This window comes from Capricornis sumatraensis, chromosome 6, assembly GCF_032405125.1.
Source record: "Capricornis sumatraensis isolate serow.1 chromosome 6, serow.2, whole genome shotgun sequence".
Lineage (NCBI taxonomy): Eukaryota > Metazoa > Chordata > Mammalia > Artiodactyla > Bovidae > Capricornis > Capricornis sumatraensis.
This window is the reverse complement of record NC_091074.1, coordinates 13,218,033-13,235,590: the sequence shown is the minus strand read 5'-3', so window position 1 is coordinate 13,235,590 and position 17,558 is coordinate 13,218,033. Positions and strand designations below refer to the sequence as shown.

The window sequence follows — 17,558 nt, the reverse complement described above, 5'->3', positions numbered from 1 at the left end:
ATGTCCATTGAGTTGGTGATGCTATTTTAAATTACCTCCAGTCAATTAAAAAAACGCCCATGATGGTTTTTTTTTGCCTTCCTTGTGATCAGTTAAAGACCTGAAATAAATCCTGACATTTTACACTCACAAGGATATTTTGAGATTAATTAAAATGATATGAGTGAAGTATTATAAATTATGGAAATTATTATAAAATATTAGAATAAAAATTACAACTAACATGTTACTTTTTTAGTTGTTTAGTATTCTCTGTCATACTGTGCATGGTGGCAATATGACCTGTAATTACTATGACAACCCAGTCATAAGATAACTTTTCTCTCCCTTTATTATAAAACTGAGTTTTTGTGAGCTTTGTCCACTCATAGTTACATAATCAGTAAGGCAATACCAAAGAATGCTCAAACTACCGCACAATTGCACTCATCTCACATGCTAATATAGTAATGTTCAAAATTCTCCAAGCCAGGCTTCAGTAGTATGTGAACCATGAACTTCCAGATGTTCAAGCTGGATTTAGAAAAGGCAGAGGAACCAGAGATCAAATTGCCAGCATCCACTGGATCATTGAAAAAGCAAGAGTTCTAGAAAAATATCTATTTCTGCTTTATTGACTATGCCAAAGCCTTTGATTGTATGGGCCACAACAAACTATGGAAAATTCTTAAAGAGATGGGAATACCAGACCACCTGACCTGCCTCCTGAGAAATCTGTATGCAGGTCAGGAAGCAACAGTTAGAACATGGAACAACAGACTGGTTCCAAATAGGAAAAGGAGTACGTCAAGGCTGGATATTGTCACCCTGCTTATTGAACGTCATCCCTGTGGCTCCACCCTGCAGACCCTCTCAGGTTGGAAACTGCAACCTGCAAGGTATGCTGCACTCCCCTGGCTTATTTTTGTGTTTTGTGTGTTCAGGCACTTCAGTCGTGTCCACCTCTTTTGTGACCCCATGGAGTGTAGCCCACCAGACTGCTCTGTTCATGGGATTCTCCAGGAAAATAATACTGGAGAGGGTTGCCATTCCCTCCTCCAGGGGATTTTCCCAACCCAGGGATCGAACCCGAGTCTCTGTCATCTCCCGCATTGGTAGGTGGGTTCTTTTCCACTAGCACCACCTGGGAAGCTTATTTTCACTTCCCTTTGAATCGTATGATGAATATCTTGAAGTGGGGTCAGAGGGGAAGGTAGATGCAGCCTTTGAGTGGGAGATTTTTCCTGTTGCTTTAGATGGGGCACTCTACTATCAAAAGAGAGAAAGGACACTTTTATGGCTGAGAGAGGCCAATAAACGGCAAAGCTAATTTGAAGCTGTGCAGCAGATTAGGAATGAAATAAACCTAGAGGAAGAGAAATCTACACTCTTCACCTTATGGACAGGGCTCTGCCAGCCAAGGTGGGTGTGTCTGGTCTCCTTACAGTAATGATGAAAGGACTGCGGTTTTGCTCTCAGCTTTAAAATGAAGCCTCTTCATGGCCTAATCTGTGCCCGCCACTTGATCCTTCTCTTTTCAGGACCTTTGATGATGACACCCTCCAATTACATGGTTTCTATCGGTAGCATACTCAGAAACCATTTGAGACTCCAGTGCTGGGAGTGTCTCTCATTAGACAGTTAGCTCAACAAAGAAGGTTTCTGTAACCTTTACCATTTAAAATGGAGCCCTGGGACTCTTGTGAACAGTCATGTTCAATTCATTTTTCAAAATGGAATTCATTCAATTCCATTCCCCTCATGTTCCCGGTGGAGGATGTAGTACTGAGAAATGTGTCAGTGGCAGTAATTCTCAGGGGCAGAATGGTTTGTCTCATATCTGCCCCCCTCCCCCACCACCCCTTGGTTTCTAGAGAGAGACTTAAACTTACAAATGTACCTTCACTCTCTAAGTCCCATTTTAATGACCAAAGACGCATGAGGGCAAAAACTGGGCAGGAAGAAAGGTGATCTCATCAATAGGTCCCAGTCTTTGAGGCATTTTGGTTTCAGAAGAAGACATTGTGATTTCCTGGGGGAGGGGGATGTTGGGGAAGAGTTTACATCACGTAATTCAGCACTGGCAAAGGGCTGGGGAGAGGGGCTTTCCTAAGAAGCTAGACACAGTGTTTCCTGAGAGGGTCCTGCCTGCACACATGCGTGCTCAGTCGTGTCCAACTCTTTGTGACCCGATGGACTGTGGCCTGCCAGGCTCCTCTGTCCATGGTTTTCTTCAGGCAAGAATACTGGAGTGGGTTGGCATTTCCTTCTCTAGGGGATCTTCCCAACCCAGGGATCCAACCTGGTTTACCTGCATTGTAGACAGATTCTTTCCTGTCTCTGCCACCAGGGAAGCCAGTGCAATTTCTAAATTCTAATAATAAAGAAAAGGAAATTCAAATGCTTTCAAATAAGGTGGGCTACCCCCACACCCCCCAGTCCATCTACATTGAAAAGACAATCAACCAGATGTCAGATTTCTCATCCCCTAAAACTAAATTCCAGAAAGAAATAGAATATTTACATGGTTTCGGAGGCAAGTGAAGCATGACTCCATTTCAGTATCTAAACAAACTCTCACTCATGTGAATGCAAAGGAAGTTTAAACTTGGACATGGAAGAATTCAGAAGCACATTATTCATTGTGTGTTTCTCTCCTAACAAAACATTCTTGAGGAGGTATTGCAAACAACAAATGAATCAGAATAAAAGAGCTCAAGAAAAGAGGAAACAGTAGTGAGCGAGAAACACATGACTTATTGTTAAGTCTAATCATGGCTGAGTTTGTACACACAAATTCCATATATGAAGAATGATTTCAAAACATGAGAGTTGTAAAATAAAATTACTAAATCTCAGGGTATAAAATTATAGTTGTTAAAATAAAAATCAACAAAACCTGAGTGTGTGGGAAGGGGGCAGTTGTTAAAAATTTGAGCTTAAATTATAGCCTGGGAGGTAAAAGGGAATACACATGTGTGTAGATGACAGTCGTGTACATTTGTTTGCGACCCCATGGACTGCAGCCTGCCAGGCTCCTCTGTCCGTGGGATTTCCCAGGCAAGGATGCTGGAGTGGGTTGCCATGCCCTCCTCCAGGGGCTCTTCCCGACCCAGCAGGTGAACCTGTGTCTCCTATGTTGGCAGGTGGATTCTTTGCCACTGTTCCACTTGGGAAGCCCTTTAAGCGTGTGGGTACTATTTAATTCTTTATGCTGATAGGTAAATAAATACATTTGAATGTTTGTTAAAAATATAAAGAACGTCATTGTATTTTTATATTTGTAAAGTAGAATACAAATAGGAATTGTAAAAATCACATGAAAATGATATTTATTTATTCATTCATTCATACAGTAAATCACTCTTGAGAATACCGAGTTCCATGTGCTGTGATTTATGGTGAGGAAGATAGACATGCTGCCTGCCTTCAAAAAGGTTGCTGTCCAGCATGAGCAAAGACATGAGTTAGTAGTTGGTTTTGGTCATGCCAGGTTATCTCAGGAACTTAGTGCAACAAAGCTTATCAGTCATGCAAGCTACACATTTGCTTCAGGTACATTGAAGTTTCTGATTTAGGTTCCCTATTAATGATGAAACCACAAGTATACTGACAACTATGGGAGAAAAAGAATGGCAAACACTGTTACGGTTCGCCAGCCTTCCACCCCCAAATGACCCAGGGCCTTCCCGGTCTTGTTTCACCAGCCAAGCGTCACTTGGCCAGATCCAGCTTCAGGGGGACAGGAGAGGACAGTCCTTCAGGATGGGAGGGAAAAGACTTGGAAATGTTTGCTCGTTAGCAATAGTGATGGCTGCATAGAAATGAATGCTGTTTACCTTTTTTTCTTTTTACTTCTTTCCTTCAGCTTTATTGAAGATTAATTTATATAACATAAAATTCATCAATTTAAATGTGCTATGTGATGTGTGTCTGTTTGCTTAGTCACTAAGTCCTGTCCAACTGCTTGCAACCCTATGGACTGTAGCCGGCCAGGCTCCTCTGTCCATGGACTTCTCCAGGCAAGAATACTGGAGTGGGTTGCCATTTCCTCCTCCAGGGATCTTCTTGACTCCGGGATTGAACCCACATCTCATGTGTCTCCTGCATTGCAGGCAGATTCGTTACCCAAAGCTCATAAAATAAAATTTACCAATTTAAATGTGCCTTGTGATGAGCGTTGGCAAATGCATACATCCATGTATCTACCACCACAACCAAAATATAGAACAGTTCCATCATTCAAAAAGTTCTCTCAGGCTCTTTATAGTCTCCACCCTCCCATCGAAATGCTGAGATTTCAGCTCGAATGTTCCATCCACAGAAAAGCAGTTTTTATTTATTTTTGTCCCTGAAGCCAGTTTTTTCTCAGTTTAACATGAATGTGAATCACCTGGAGGAGCTGCTAACAGGCAGGTTTGGGTGGGGCCAGAGACCCCTTTTTTCCTAACTAGCTCCCAGGGGGCATCAGTGCTGCTGGTCTGCATGTCTCAGTCTGCAGCTAGGTTCCAGAGGACTCACTCAGTAACCGGGCATCCTTCTTTGAAGCACTTCTCTTAGTTTGTGTGTGTGTGCCAGCTAAACTGCTTCCATGGGATTGCCCAGGCCAGAATACTGGAGTGGATTGCCCTCCCTCTCTCCAGGGGATCTTCCTGACCCAGGGATTGAACCCGCATCTTCTGTGTCTCCTACATTGGTGGATGGATTCTTCACCATTAGCCCCTCCTTGTAATTAAACCTTCATCCGCATGATTATTTGAGCATCTACTACTCCTCAGACTCTAAGTTCTACCACACCAGGGACTATGTATTATCTCCCTGTGATGAAGGTGTTTGATAAATATCAGCTGGACTTAAAAATGGCTGCTTTCTCAGATTTCTAGGGGTTGTCCCTCCTTCTAGGCAAGTCCCAGGAGCACAGGAACTTTGCTGGAGTTTGGCAGTTTTCAGCCCTAGAATCAGCATGCACTCTTTGGAAGGTGTTGTTGTCTGAATGTATACATCTCCCCAAGTTCATATGTTGAAACAAAATGCCATGATGTGATGCTGTGTGGAGGCGGGGCTTTGGTCACAGGTCATGAGGATGGAGCCCTCGTCAGGAATTAACTGTGTTATAAAAGATACCCGAGACTGGCTCCCTCGGCTTTTCCCTGTGTGGACGCAGCAAGAGGTTGGCTGTTGGTGACCCAGAAGAGGATCTTCACCCACAGCCCAACTGCTGAGATAGCATCTCCAACATGCAGCCTTCAGAACTGTGAGAGATACATTGCTGTTCTTTATAAGCAACCAAGTGTGCGGGATTTTGTTAATAGTGTCACTACGAACAAAGCTAGTGGAGGGGATGGAATTCCAGTAGAGTTATTTCAAATCCTGAAAGATGATGCTGTGAAAGTGCTATATTCAATATGCCAGCAAATTTGGAAAACTCAGCAGTGGCCACAGGACTGGAAAAGGTGTTTTCATTCCAATCCCAAAGAAAGGCAATGCCAAAGAATGCTCAAACTACTGCACAACTGCACTCATCTCACACGCTAGTAAAGTAATGCTCAAAATTCTCCAAGCCAGGCTTCAGCAATACGTGAACCGTGAACTTCCTGATGTTCAAGCTGGTTTTAGAAAAGGCAGGGGAACCAGAGATCAAATTGCCAACATCCGCTGGATCATGGAAAAAGCAAGAGAGTTCCAGAAAAACATCTATTTCTGCTTTATTGACTATGCCAAAGCCTTTGACTGTGTGGATCACAATAAACTGGAAAATTCTGAAAGAGATGGGAATATCAGACCCTAACCTGCCTCTTGAGAAATCTGTATGCAGGCCAGGAAGCAACAGTTAGAACTGGACATGGAACAACAGACTGGTTCCAAATAGGAAAAGGAGTACGTCAAGGCTGTATATTGTCCCCCTGCTTATTTAACTTAGATGCAGAGTACATCATGAGAAACACTAGGCTGGAAGAAACACAAAGCTGGAATCAAGACTGCCAGGAGAAACATCAATAACCTCAGATATGCAGATGACACCACCCTTATGGCAGAAAGTGAAGAGGAACTAAAGAGCCTCTTGATGAAAGTGAAAGAGGAGAGTGAAAAAGTTGGCTTAAAGCTCAACATTCAGAAAACGAAGATCATGGCATCTGGTCCCATCACTTCATGGGAAATAGATGGGGAAACAGTGGAAACAGTGTCAGACTTTATTTTTTGGGGCTCCAAATTCACTGCAGGTGGTGATTGCAGCCATGAAATTAAAAGACACTTACTCCTTGGAAGAAAAGTTATGACTAACCTAGATAGCACATTCAAAAGCAGAGACATTACTTTGCCGACTAAAGTCCGTCTAGTGAAGGCTATGGTTTTTCCAATGGTCATGTATGGATGTGAGAGTTGGACTGTGAAGAAGGCTGAGCACCGAAGAGTTGATGCTTTTGAACTGTGGTGTTGGAGAAGACTCTTGAGAGTCCCTTGGACTGCAAGGAGATCCAACCAGTCCATTCTGAGGGAGATCAGCCCTGGGATTTCTTTGGAAGGAATGATGCTAAAGCTGAAACTCCAGTACCCTGGCCACCTCATGCGAAGAGTTGACTCATTGGAGAAGACTTTGATGCTGGGAGGGATTGGGGGCAGGAGAAGGGGATGACAGAGGATAAGACGGCTGGATGGCATCACTGACTCGATGCACGTGACTCTGAGTGAACTCCGGGAGTTGGTGATGGACAGGGAGGCCTGCTGTGCTGCGATTCACGGGGTTGCAAAGAGTTTGACATGACTGAGTGACTGAACTGAACTGAACTGAACTGAACCTGAGCAGACTGGGGTGGGGGGACGCTTTGGGAAAAGGTCCTCCTCAGAGCCCTACCTGCAGGGTGGCTGTATATTTGCATGTATTTATAAGGATTGTTCCTTTTGGTGCGCTGCTACTAAGTCACTTCAGTCGTGACGACTCTGTGTGACCCCATAGACGGCAGCCCACCAGGCTCCCCCGTCCCCAGGATTCTCCAGGCAAGAACACTGGAGTGGGTTGCCATTTCCTTCTTCAGTGCATGAAAGTCAAAAGTGAAAGTGAAGTTGCTCAGTCGTATCTGACTCTTAGCTACCCCATGGACTGTAGCCTACCAGGCTCCTCTGTCCATAGGATTTTCCAGGCAAGAGTACTGGAGTAGGGTGCCATTGGTGCACTAACATGTCACAAACATCAGCTAAGATATTTGGCGAAAGCAGTAATTGGTCTATGAATGCAGCTGGGTTCTCATGTTTTGTATTTCTAAGGCTCACCTGGTCATTTCCAATGCTGTCAATTTACTCACTGTATTAGGGGGAGTTCTGTAGGGAAATGGAGCTTATAGACTGTGAGGGCTTCCTTTGTTGCTCAAATGGTAAAGAATTTGCCTGCAATGCGGGAGACCTGGGTTCAATCCCTGTTTTGGGAAGATCTCTTGGAGAAGGGAATGGCATCCCAGTCCAGTATTCCTGCCTGGGAAATCGCATGGACAGAGGAGCCTGGTGGACTACAGTTCATGGGCTCACAAAGAGTTGAACACGACTGAGTAACTTTCATTTTTACTTTCATGTGTGTGTAAGAGAGGGATTTATTTTAGGGCACTGGTTCATGAGTTTGTGGAAGCTTGGTAAATCCACAATCTGATGGCTGGGAGACTCAGCAAAGAGTTACAACTGGACTCCTGAGATGGCCAGTCAGCTGCATGGGCTCATTCTTACTCAGGTAAGGCTGGTCTTCGTTCTAGAAATTCAGCTAATTGGATGAGGTTCATCCATGTTACAAGGGCAAAGTGCTTTACTCACAGTCCACTCATTTAAGTGTTAACCCCCTTTACAGAAACATCTAGAATAATGTTGGACTAAATATCTGGGTGCTGTACCCTGGCATCCTGAAGTTGACTCATAAAATTAGCCTTCTCCCTCACCTTTCGCATATTTAAGGATTCCAGTCTCCCTGGTAACAGTAACTACCTTCATAAACCAGTTTGGAAACCTCTAAATTAGGTCAGTTTAGTATTCACTTGCATCTTGAGTTCATTTAGCACTGTTATTGGCACTTATTTGAAACAGCCAGCGCCGCTGGCTCAGAGGGACGAGGATAAGCTAATTACCATCTTATTTTAAGTAGTATGCATATTTCTCCCTTCCTCTCGAGTGCCTTTTAATTTTCTGCTGTAATTTATAGCATGCTAATGAGGGGTTCTGATGATAAACGTGAGCGCCACGAGTGCTCAAGGAGAGGGGGGCAGTTACTAGACCAGGAACTTGGGGTGCTGGTGGCTGCCTTCACGTGCCTCTGCAGGGTCCCTGTGCTCTCTCTGACATGTGAATGACTAGTAACTGCTGGAACTCGGGGTCTGTGAGCCAACCCTGCAGAGGGCAGGCTGCTGAGCAAGGTGTGAGGACGTTGGGACCACGGCAACCCTCACTTCTTCTGTGAGAGCACTGCATTTCTGGCGGTGGGATTCCTTCCTTGAGGTCCTCTTCTTGGGTGACAGCTGTGAGGAGCGATGCTAAGGACCCTGGAAGGACAGGAAACCTCATGCCTTTGGCCTCTGGAGGGGGAGAAGCATATGCCTACTTGTCTGAGGCTTTGGTTCTGTGACATGATGGAAATATGGTCCAACATCAAACCTGGAAGATGTTCCCGAGGTCCTTCCTTTCGCACGACATCCCAGGGCGAGACGATGGCATCCATGCTGGGGACCAAATGTGATGGAAGAGGAGAGGCAGGGGTGGTTTTCATAATGATCAAAAACTGTAGTCTTATGTAGATGGAAACCTGCTTGGTGATCTTGGCTCGGTTCATGAAACAGGCGTTTAAACAAACAACATGCTTGATAGCAGCATATTGCTGCCTGCCCCTTAATATGTTGAAGGGAGGAAGAAGAAGAGGGCTGAGGCTCAAGGAGCTGGGGACAGACTAGTCTGGGGCTGACTTCATGGGTCTTGTGTGAACATCAGTCAGGAAACAAGTAGAGAATCAGAGCTAATTGGGGAAATACAGATTTAGAGATGTGTTTCAGGAATTGGCTTGTGCACTTGTGGGGGTTGGTGACAAGGGTCCAAAATCTGCAGGGCAGCCCTCAGGGAGGACAGGCTAAGGACTCCTGGAGGTGGGTAGACACTGTTGTCCAAGGGTGGACTTTCTTCTCCAGGGAAGTCTCCACTCTATTAAGGTGTTCAGACTGACCCTGACCCACACAGATTATCTGAGAAAATCACCTGTACTCAATTAACATCACTTTGTTCTGGACTAGGATCACTTCTACAAAACATCTTCACAGTGGCATCTTAGATTATAATGTGTGGCCTGGAGTGACTGAGGACTGTTGCCTAGCCAAGTTGACACTTCAAAAATAATCAGTGTTAAAAAAAAAGCTGGACATTCAAAGATGCAAAACTGAGATTTATGCTTTGGGCTTCTTCCTTTGTGAACTGAGAAAATTAGAGTCTCTGCTCATAGGGTTTGTGTGTGGCTGGGATGTGTTTCTGTTATCTAATACATCTATGCTGTTTACAGCGTCACACAATAGCATTTTATAAATATTTGGCATTGTTATTTGTTATTTGTTAAACACCTTCTGTTTCTCCCATTCTCCTCTTAATTATTGAATTGCATGGTCATGTCAAGTCTTCTAAACATGAGTTGTGTGGTTTTGTTTAAGGTGAAAAGCAAGCAGAATTTAAATGACTTATCTCTGACTTATCTGCTGTAGGTCATGTAACCAGGGCTAAAAGCCATGTTTGTTCTGTTCCGGTGCTTTTTATAGCTGAGATGACTGTGTCACTGTCAGTGTGTCTGCCATTTGCATATGAGGTTTGCCAGAACTTTTCAATCATCTCTATATAGACTCAAACAATGGCCAGTTACCCATATGACAAAACCCAAAGGTTCGCTGGAGTCTCCCTGTCCTTTTAGATTTCAATGCACTTTGCTTCAAACTCCCATCCAAGTATGGTGGAAAACTGGGTGCCCTTCCTTTTCCACTGGGGATTTTCAAGAGGCTGTTCCTGGCTCTGATGTCCTTTTTCTCTTCCCAAGTTGGAAAGGCAGGCCCTTTCGCCTGATGCCCACCAGGACACTTCTGAGTTCAGTCAGCTTTGTGGAATGGTAGCACAGAGCTTTTCACCTGGCCAGGTCACAGTTTCCCTTGATCTAGGGGTCCCCAGCCTCCAGGATCTAATGACTGATGATCTGAGGTTGCGCTGATGTAATAAGAGTAGAAATGTAAGGCATTTGAATCATCCCCAAACCAGCCCCCCACTCCCATCCATGGGAAAATTGTCTTTCATGAAACCAGTTCCTGGTGCCAAAAAGGTTGGGGACCCATGCAAACCTGCTCTTCCCTCAGACTTCATCAAACGTGGCTTTGGCTTTCTTTCCTCCACCTCTGCTAGCCTCTCTCTTGTTCGGCCACGCCCTCATGCTCCCTGTTCTGGAGGGAGGTGACAGCTGGGTGCTAGGAGTTATCCAGTGTTTACTGACTTGGGTTCTTGCGCTCTTTAGTAAGCTGGTAAGACCAGGTGAGAAATTCAGGCCTGGCTTTCCCGGGACCCTTGCTCACTCCTTAGGGGTGAGGGAGTGAGCAGGTCCCTTGGATGGAGTGAGCCTGGGGGTGGATCGGTGGTCTGGCCGGAGGGGTGACTTAGGTGCTCTGCCCGCCCCCTTGGTGGTGCTGCATGCAGGGTGCTGCGTCACCCCTCAAAAGTGACAGTTGGGGTTTTGGTCTCTTTGTATCTCATTGTCCGTAATTCATCCCCACTACATACCACACAGCTATTTTTAGTTCCTCGGTTGTTTCTTTGTATCTGTTGCTCAGGCAGATGCTTGTCCAGGTACAAGTATTGCAGCAGAGAGTCCCAGGTCCCACCCTGTGTCAGCTCCACCCTCTCCCTAACTTACAGTTCTCCCAAATTCCCCAATGCTGTATTTTCTAAGCAAAGCCAATTCTCTTCCTGGAGAAACTTAAAAAAAAAACAACAAAAAACACAACAACAACAAAAAAACACTTCCTATTCTAATTATAACGAGCCCAAGAGATTTCACTTTCAGACAATACTCGTATTAAAGTATGGATGGTTTTACTATGCCTTTCAAAAGCAAAAAAGAAAAACCAACAACTCACAAAGATTTATGGGTTTAAAACAAAAACAAAACCTAACTTCTATGGTTTTGACTTATTTGACTTCTTGCCTCTATCTTTCACTGACCTTTAGAAGATGGATTTCTTGTATGCTGTGTAACTGCCCTTCTGTGGAATCAACATTAATTATCAGGAGCCACAACCAGGCCCCCTCAGGATGGGTTATGTGGGACCACAGTGTAATGACCGACTCTGATCCTGGGTGGCACTGGTGCCAGGTATAAGTCAGCAGAGTAGGTTCGTGTGTGTTTTAAGACAGTGTCCTAAAGCGTGAAGAAACAGAAAGGAAAGAGTGGGTGGCCCGCCTTCACAGTTAAAAAATCCACAGTAACATCAACCATTCTCATTTAACTCAATAATACTGTCTTATGGGTCTGCTGTGCTTATAACTAACTTGTGGAGCAAAGACACGCCTCCCCACTCACTACAGAACATGATGCACCCCTGCTCAAGTCTTCAAAAGGCAAAAGAGCTGTGCACCTCCCACGTGTTATTTTTTAGAATTAAGAGTGAAACTTTGAGGAATGCTTAGGGCCTTGAGCTTGAACTTCAGATCTCTTATTGAAAAATAATTAATAGTCCAGTGGTCACTAATGGCCCATCTGGACTAACCCACATAGTGATGTAGTAAGATACTTTGTCTTCCTCTCAGAGACAGTGTCCGTTCATTGAACGCAAGGTGCAGAGTAATGCTTACGAAGCTAGGAGACTCTGCCTAGGAAGGGGCTCCTCTGACTCTCCTCTGTCCTCTGAATCATTCATTCACTCCACTAGTGTCTTAAGTGTGGATATTATTTGCTCAGTTCCCTCAAGGAAAAGACCCAATGCACTTACATGGTGCATTTTTAATACTGTGTATCCTATCATGTGTTTTTGACTTCTTGTTCAGTTGCTAAGTCATGTCCTACTCTTTGTGACCCCGTGGACTGCAGCACACTGGGCTTCCCTGTCCTTCACTATTTCCCAGAGTTTGCTCAAACTCATGTCCATTGAGTCAGTGATGCTCTCTAACCATCTCATCTTCTATTGCCCCCTTCTCCTGCCCTCAATCTTTCCCAGCATCAGGGTCTTTTCAAGTGAGTGGGCTTTTCCCATCAGGTGGCCAAAGTATTGGAGCTTCAGCAACAATCCTTCCAATGAGTATTCAGGACTGATTTCCTTTAGGATTGACTGGTTTGATCTTCTAAGTGACCTCTCAAGACTCTTCGCCAGCACCACAATTTGAAAGTATCAGTAAGTTTTTGACTAATGGCTAATGAATACTCTTCGCCAGCACCACAATTTGAAAGTATTAGTAAGTTTTTGACTAATGGCTAACGAATCCACAGTAAAAATCAACAAGGTTACAGTTCTTTCTTTTTCTACCATTTTTTATTCTTCCTTTTTCCCTTTAAGGAAAGGAGCTAATTGCAATTGTTTCCTCTAGTGAAATTTGAAACCAGATTCCCTACCCAATGTGAGACAAATGCAGATGTTGATACACTTTCAAAAGTTGTTTGATAAGAATAAAATGTTTAGAAGGTGTATACAGGAAAATGGGATTTCCAAGAATATATAGTTCTAAAAGTATGATGCACAAGATTTGACACATTTGGAATACTATTTTTGAAACTTCTGCTTTTTATAAGAGAGAAAGAAAATATATGTTAATATGCTTTGGGGCAGATGACATTAGGTTTTATAGCGTCAGCTCCATCCTTGTAACCTTGAACAAGTTACGTACTCTAAGCCTGATCTATAAAAAGAAGATAATAAATATGCTTAATCAGAGGATGGATGTGAGGAGTAAGGATCAGTTAAAGCACTTATTATAGTTTCTGATGGATAGTAGGCACTAAATAAATGCTCACTCCTAATAGTCTGATGAGAATAGCTCACAGTAGAAGGGTCATTGGATTTGATGGCTGTGAGAATGACTCAAATTAATAAGTATAGACATGGGGATGTTAAGAAGCCATTGTCTTAAAAACACATACATACACCACAACCCTGAATTCTTCTATGGTAGCTGGAACTAAAGAGGTTTTTTTTTTGTTTTTGTTTTTGTTTAAAGCTAGTAGAAAGGAAATGATTTTCTGATGGTATTAAATAAAAGCAAATACAATGTTTTCCTCAAATTTCCATTGTTAAATAAAACCAAATAAATAAAAACCTACAGTTCTCAATGTATCTATTATAGAATGGTGTTGATGGTCATAGCATTATGAAAATAATGCTCTTCAACACAGGCTACCCAAGTTCAAGGTCTGTCCCTTACTAGACATTTCACTTGGGGAAATTGCTTAAGTTCACAATATCTTATTGAATTCACCTGTGAAATGGGTATAATTATAGTATGTAGTCTATGGAGTCATTATGACAAGTAGTTACAGACTCTGAAACATTTATAACAGTAAAACATTCAATACGTGTTTTAATAGTCATTATAATTCTACGTTATTTGGCTTCACTATCAGAAGCAAGAGAAGGGAAAACTGTTGTGATTTTTATTCCCAACTTTGCTTCAGACCCCACATGATTGAATGGTTTGCTTGTTTTCCTGAAGTCAGTGACAGCTCTGCTTGACATAGTCTGCTGATCAGCAGTCAGACAGTAGTGGCAGCTTACATGTACAGGGAGTTCAGCCTGCAGTTCAGAATATTTTAATGTCAGGTTGCCCTTGTAGAATTTCTAAAAGTTCTAAATGGCTGACACTGAAGATTCTGCAAGGGAAACTGATCAGAGAATTCAGTATCAGTAGAAAAATTTTTGTTTCAATGAAATTTGATCTAAATAAGAAAAAAAAAAGTCTAGTAAGATAATACCTAAAGTAGAAAGTTCAGTACAACAGCTCATGGGAAGAGGGAGCTGAAGTTCAGAATGATTTCACCATGAGATAACTCTAGCAAGGTTTATTTTTGGTTGGTTTTCTGCAAGAAGATAATGGTTCAGCTGAAAACAAGAGCTTACCCTTCAAAATTAAATATAACTCTATCTAGAGTAACCACCACAGAGCCACTGGATAAATCAGAACAAAGCAAAGAGTCAGTCACCTGCCCCTTCTCATCTAACAATGAGTATTTATTCTTGAATTGGATCATAGAAAAAGCAAGAGAATTCCAGAAAAAAAAAACATCTACTTCTGCTTCATTGACTACATGAAAGCCTTTGACGTTGTGGACCACAACTGGAAAATTCTTCAAGAGATGGGGATACCAGACCACCTCACCTGGCTCTTGAGAAACCTATATGCAGGTCAGAAAGCAACAGTTAGAACTGGACATGGAACAACAGACTGGTTCCAAATAGGAAAAGGAGTACGTCAAGGCTGTATATTGTCACCCTGCTTATTTATGTGCAGAGTACATCATGAGAAATGCTGGGCTGGATGAAGCACAAGCTGGAATAAAGATTGCTGGGAGGAATATCAATAACCTCAGACATGCAGATGACACCACCCTTATGGCAGAAAGCAAAGAGGAACTAAAGAGCTTCTTGATGAACGTGAAAGAGGAGAGGGAACGTGAACTCGACATTCAGAAAACTAAGATCATGGCATCCAATCTCATCACTTCATGGCAAATAGATAGGAAAACAATGGCAGCAGTGAGAGACTTTATTTTTGGGGGCTCCAAAATCACTGCAGATGGTGACTGCAGCCATGAAATTAAAAGGGACTTGCTCCTTGGAAGAAAAGCTATGACCAATGTAGACATCATATTAAAAAGCAGAGACATTACTGACAAAGGACCGTCTAGTCAAAGCTATGGTTTTTCCGTTAGCCAGATATGCATGGGAGAGTTAGACAATAAAGAAACCTGAGTGCTAAAGAACAGATGATTTTGAACCATGGTGTTAGAGAAGATTCTCAAGAGTCCCTTGGATAGCAAGGAGATCAAACCAGTCATTCCTAAAGGAAATCAGTCCTGAATGTTCATGGGAATGACTGAAGCTGAAGCTGCAATACTTTGGCCACCTGATGTGAAGAACTGACTCAATGGAAAAGACCCTGATGCTGGGAAAGATTGAAGGCAGGAGGAGAAGGGGATGACAGAGCATGAGATGGTTGGATGGCATCACTGACTCAATGGACATGAGTTTGAACACTGTCTGTGAGTTGATGATGGACAGGGAAGCCTGGCGTCCCTGGGGTCGCAAAGAATTGGGGGATTGATGCTGACTGTTGTAAAATTCATATGATTGGTCACAGATGGACTCTGGAGACAGAAGGAAAAATAGTCCTCATCGTTAACCTAAGGACCTTCCTTCAACATAACCTAGGTGGCTTCTCCAGCAGTCCTGTGAAATACAGAGAAATGTTTTAACCTCTGTCTTTCCTAGATTCTAAAACTCAGTGTGTGAGGGTCTGTTTTAGAGTTGCTCTGGGTCGAGACTGAAGCTTTGCTCTTCAGGGAAGGATTTGCATTGGTTTCGGGCTTCCCTGGTGGGCTACATTCCATGAAGTCACAGAAAGTTGGACACCACTTAGTGACTACACAGCAACAGCTATACACACAAACACCATATATATATAGTAAACTTGAAACCCTTTTCTTTCTTCTACACGAAAAAGTACTTATATCACAGGTCACATTTGAATGCCATACTTGCTTCCATGCTAGAGTCTAATTACCTACATTTCTTTAGATGCAATCAGAACTTATTTGCTTAATGTACCTCATCTCTTTATTTTATATTTTGATGATCATTTCTCATTTCTCTGCTTTCTTGTCTTCTCTGGCAATCCTATCATTCAAAGGCAATTCTCTACATTCTACTCTAAATGTCCGTTATTGTCTGTGACATTAGAAAGCATCTCTTTCTATTCCCTCCACATGGTAGGCACCTATTCAGATTGATTTTTCTATAGCATCCTGAGCTTTTGAAGGCTTATAATGATTGAATTTTATTTGTTCTGTTGAAATTTTTATTCTTGGAACTTTGTTTTCCCTGACCTATTCTTGTTTAATAGATGGAATGACCTCCTTGATTTTATTAAAGACAAACAGAAATTCTGTTATAGTCTACTTCATTAAGAAAATATTATTTGAGGAATAAGATTTTCTTCTATGCCCTTGGATTGCTCTTTTAAGCTGTATGGTTTTGGGCTTTGCTTTTTCAGTAGTGACATTCTGGCTTCTTGCTGTTTGTTTATATATTCAGTTGATAACTTTTAAAAATTATCTTTATTGTGGTTTGTTGTTACTGTTTAGTTCCTCAGTCATGTCCAACACTTTCCTACCCCGTGGACTTTAGCCTACCAGGTTTCTCTGTCCATGGGATTTCCCAGGCAAGAATACTGGAGTGGGTTGCCATTCCCTTCTCCAGGGAATCTTCCTGATCCAGGGATTGAACCTGGGTCTCCTGCATTGCAGGTGAATTCTTTACTGCTGAGCCACAAAGTCACACAATGTAAAACATACTATTTTAGCCATATTTAACTGTACAGTTCAGTGGTGTTAGGTAAATTGCACATTCAACATTGTGCAAATGTCACCATCATCCGTCTCCTGGATTTTTTACCTTCCAAAACTGAGACTCTGTCCCCATTAAACACCAACTCCGCATTCCCCCTCCTTACCACTCTACCAATGTACTTTCTGACTCTATGAATTTGACTATTCTAGGTACCTTGTACAAGTGGAATCAAACAGTATTTGTCTGCAACTAGGTGAACTGGAATGAATTTTTAAGGTTAATTTTATATATGTTTATACAGATTGGACCTGGGAAAATACTCAATACAGTAACTCAAGTGGTCTCTTTGTAAGCAGAATACCTCCCTGGGCACTGCCAATGGGGACAGGTTTGGGGAGGGGGTCAGGGGTGTGCCCTTAACCCTGCTGGCCCTGGTCTGAACACAAGTTGGGTTAAACCAAAGCGCACAGAGATAAACATCAAGACAGAGCTTTGGTCTAGAGTTTGAAAACTTTAAGTTTGAGACTTAATTATGGGAATCCGGTGTTTTTTTTTTTTTTTTGACTTTATATAATTTCTTTTAAAAATAATTTTTATTGGAGTATAGTTGCTTTACAATGTTGTTAGTTTCTGCTGTGCAGCAGAGTAAATGAGCTATCAGTTCAATTCAGTCATGTCTGGCTCTTTGCAACCCCATGGACCGCAGGACGCCAGGCTTCCCTGTCCATCACCAACTCCTGGAGGTTACTCAAACTCATGTCCATTGAGTTGGTGATGCCATCCAACTGTCTCATCCTCTGTCATCCCCTTCTCCTCCTGCCCTCAATCTTTCCCAACATCAGGGTCTTTTCCAATGAGTCAACTCTTCGCATCAGGTGGCCAAGTATTGGAGTTTCAGCTTCAACATCAGTCCTTCCAATGAATATTAAGGACTGATTTCCTTTAGGATTGACTGGTGTGATCTCCTTGCAGTCCAAGGTACTCGCAAGAGGCTTCTTTAACACCACAGTTAAAAAGCATCAATTCTTCAGTGCTCAGCTT

General features: G+C 42.7%; 1 protein-coding gene across 1 annotated transcript in view; it reads right to left on the bottom strand.

Moving 5' to 3' along the window:
* The window catches only part of GALNTL6 (polypeptide N-acetylgalactosaminyltransferase like 6), a 1,456,655-nt gene that overhangs the window by 390,919 nt on the left and 1,048,178 nt on the right, over positions 1 to 17,558 (bottom strand). The window lies entirely within an intron of this gene.